Source organism: Coregonus lavaretus (assembly GCF_964263955.1).
Source record: "Coregonus lavaretus genome assembly, chromosome: 21".
NCBI classification, from domain to species: Eukaryota; Metazoa; Chordata; class Actinopteri; order Salmoniformes; family Salmonidae; genus Coregonus; species Coregonus lavaretus.
In genome coordinates, this window is record NC_140008.1 from 36,327,100 (window position 1) to 36,331,378 (window position 4,279).

Consider the following 4,279-nt stretch of genomic DNA (forward strand, 5'->3'; position numbering starts at 1 on the left):
CAGAGCCCAGACTTGAACCCGATCTAACATCTCTGGAGAGACCTGAAAATAGCTGTGCAGCGACGCTCCCCATCCAACCTGACAGAGCTTAAGAGGATCTGTAGAGAAGAATGGGAGAAACTGCCCAAATACAGGTTTGCCAAGCTTGTAGCATCAAACCCAAGAAGACTCGCTTTAATCCATTTTAGAATAAGGTTGTAATTTAACAAAATGTGGAAAAAGTCAAGGGGTCTGAATACTTTACGAATGCACTGTATCTACAGTATGATGATCATGTTTTAGACTCCATATAATCTGTAAATCATAAAGTAGACGTACATTTATTGAATTGTTTTGCTCAATCTGATTGGGTGGGTCTGGCTCCCCAGTGGTTGGACTGATTTAGCGTACTCAGAAAGGAATGAGAGAGAGGGAGGAAGAAGGACACAGCCATAGGTAGAGTGATCAACAAAAAGATGGGTGAATTCTAACTTCCACTTAAGTCAAATTGTCATTTAGTCTCCTATTAACATCAATGCATGACTAAGTGAAAATTAGACTAAGTGGATGTTAGGATTCTTCCCACAGTGAGTAACTAAGTAAAAAAGATACCCAACTGGGTTGCAAAGGGAAAAGAAAGTCGTTAACACCTATAGAGAGGTAAAAAGACAGAGATGGAGAGACAATCATAGTAGAGTGACCAAGCAAAGAGTAAGAAAGAGATATTCAATTTGGGTTGTAAAGGGCAAAGACTGTCGCAGACAGCTACAGTATAGAGACAGGAGCTGAGAGGTTAAAAAAAGAGAGAGTGTGTCTGTGTATGTTAGAGAGAGACTGAGTGAGTGGGTATGTGGTTGGTATGTGTCAGTGGAGAAAGAACACAGCTTAATATGTCAGTATGTGGTTCTGTGAGGTCTGTGCGTGTCATTAGAGTGTCCGGTAATACAGTGTGACTAAAGACACGTTAGTTAAAGGACAAGCTTAACTTCCCTCTCTTTCATTCACTCAGTCATTCACTTACTCTCACTTTACCCAGAAGATGTGAAGATCTCTGTTTGTCCCTCTCTCTTTTCTACTCTCTCTGAATGAGAATTACGTGGGGCCTATTTGGGTCTCAGACCCCCAAAATGCAAAAAGGTCAAACATTGGGGGGTCTCTAAATAATGCTAATTCAACCATTCTCCTATTTGTTTAAAATTCAACTTGTACTGCTACAGTGGTAAACATTAATAAAAGCTTATTCAAATTAAACTAACACCCCCACCTCTGTGTCATGGTTCTCAATTCATTTCAATTTCAATTTAAGGGCTTTATTGGCATGGGAAACATATGTTAACATTGCCAAAGCAAGTGAAGTAGATAGTAAACAAAACTGAAATAAACAATAAATATTAACAGTAAACATTATACTCAGACGTTCCAAAAGAATAAAGAAATGTCAAATGTCATAGTATGTATATACAGTGGGGAAAAAAAGTATTTAGTCAGCCACCAATTGTGCAAGTTCTCCCACTTAAAAAGATGAGAGAGGCCTGTAATTTTCATCATAGGTACACGTCAACGATGACAGACAAAATGAGAATTTAATTTTCCAGAAAATCACATTGTAGGATTTTTAATGAATTTATTTGCAAATTATGGTGGAAAATACGTATTTGGTCACCAACAAACAAGCAAGATTTCTGGCTCTCACAGACCTGTAACTTCTTCTTTAAGAGGCTCCTCTGTCCTCTACTCGTTACCTGTATTAATAGCACCTGTTTGAACTTGTTATCAGTATAAAAGACACCCGTCCACAACCTCAAACAGTCACACTCCAAACTCCACCATGGCCAAGACCAAAGAGCTGTCAAAGGACACCAGAAACAAAATTGTAGACCTGCACCAGGCTGGGAAGACTGAATCTGCAATGGGTAAGCAGCTTGGTTTGAAGAAATCAACTGTGGGAGCAATTATTAGGAAATGGAAGACATACAAGACCACTGATAATCTCCCTCGATCTGGGGCTCCACACAAGATCTCACCCTGTGGGGTCAAAATGATCACAAGAACGGTGAGCAAAAATCCCAGAACCACACGGGGGGACCTAGTGAATGACCTGCAGAGAGCTAGGACCAAAGTAACAAAGCCTACCATCAGTAACACACTACGCCGCCAGGGACTCAAATCCTGCAGTACCAGACGTGTCCCCCTGCTTAAGCCAGTACATGTCCAGGCCCGTCTGAAGTTTGCTAGAGTGCATTTGGATGATCCAGAAGAGGATTGGGAGAATGTCATATGGTCAGATGAAACCAAAATATAACTTTTTGGTAAAAACTCAACTCGTCGTGTTTGGAGGACAAAGAATGCTGAGTTGCATCCAAAGAACACCATACCTACTGTGAAGCATGGGGGTGGAAACATCATGCTTTGGGGCTGTTTTTCTGCAAAGGGACCAGGATGACTGATCTGTGTAAAGGAAATAATGAATGGGGTCATGTATCGTGAGATTTTGAGTGAAAACCTCCTTCCATCAGCAAGGGCATTAAAGATGAAACGTGGCTGGGTCTTTCAGCATGACAATGATCCCAAACACACCGCCCGGGCAACAAAGGAGTGGCTTCGTAAGAAGCATTTCAAGGTCCTGGAGTGGCCTAGCCAGTCTCCAGATCTCAACCCCATAGAAAATCTTCGGAGGGAGTTGAAAGTCTGTGTTGCCCAGCGACAGCCCCAAAACATCACTGCTCTAGAGGAGATCTGCATGGAGGAATGGGCCAAAATACCAGCAACAGTGTGTGAAAACCTTGTGAAGACTTACAGAACTTTTGACCTGTGTCATTGCCAACAAAGGGTATATAACAAAGTATTGAGAAACTTTTGTTATTGACCAAATACTTATTTTCCACCATAATTTGCAAATAAATTCATAAAAAATCCTACAATGTGATTTTCTGGATTTTTTCCCCCTCATTTTGTTTGTCATAGTTGACGTGTACCTATGATGAAAGTTACAGGCCTCTCTCATCTTTTTAAGTGGGAGAACTTGCACAATTGGTGGCTGACTAAATACTTGTTTTCCCCACTGTATACAGTGTTGTAACAATGTGCAAATAGTTAAAGTACAGATGGGAAAATAAATACACATTAATATGGTTGTATTTACAATGGTGTTTGTTCTTCACTGGTTGCCCTTTTCTTGTGGCAACACGTCACAAATATTGCTGCTGTGATGGCACACTGTGGTATTTGACCCAGTAGATAAGGGAGTTGATCAAAAATGGGTTTGTTTTCAAATTATTTGTGGATCTCTGTAATCTGAGGGAAATATATGTCTCTAATATGGTCATACAGGCAGGAGGTTAGGAAGTGCAGCTCAGTTTCCACCTCATTTTGTGGGCAGTGTGCATATAGCCTGTCTTCTCTTGAGAGCCAGGTCTGCCTACGGCGGCCTTTCTCAATAGCAAGGCTATGCTCACTGAGTCTGTACATAGTCAAAGCTTTCCTTAAGTTTGGGTCAGTCACAGTGGTCAGGTATTCTGCCAATGTGTACTCTGTTTAGGGCCAAATAGCATTCTAGTTTGCTCTGTTTTTCTGTTAATTCTTTCCAATGTGTCAAGTAATTCTCTTTTTGTTTTCTCATGATTTGGTTGGGTCTAATTGTGTTGTTGTTGTTGTCCTGGGGTTCTGTGGGGTCTGTTTGTGTTTGTGAACAGAGCCCCCGGACCAGCTTACTTTGGGGACTCTTCTCCAAGTTCATCTCTCTGTAGGTGATGGAAGGTTTGGGAATCGCTTCCTTTTAAGTGGTTATAGAATTTAACGGCTCTTTTCTGGATTTTGATAATTAGCGGGTATCGGCCTAATTCTGCTCTGCATGCATTATTTGGTGTTTTTCGTTGTACACAGAGGATATTTTTGCAGAATTCTGCATGCAGAGTCTCAATTTGGTGTTTGTCCCATTTTGTGAATTCTTGGTTGGTGAGCGGACCCCAGACCTCACAACCATAAAGGGCAATGGGTTTTATAACTGATTCAAGTATTTTTAGCAAGATCCTAATTGGTACTGTATGTCGATTTTTATGTTCCTTTTGATGGCATAGAAGGCCCTTCTTGCCTTGTCTCTCAGATCGTTCACAGCTTTGTGGAAGTTACCTGTGGCGCTGATGTTTAGGCCGAGGTATGTATAGTTTTTGTGTGCTATAGGGCAACGGTGTCTAGATGGAATTTGTATTTGTATTCCTGGCAACTGGACCTTTTTTGGTGCTGTTTTCACCCGGAGGAGTTCTCTCTCTTCCGGCCTCTCTCTGGTGTCTCTGCACTGGTG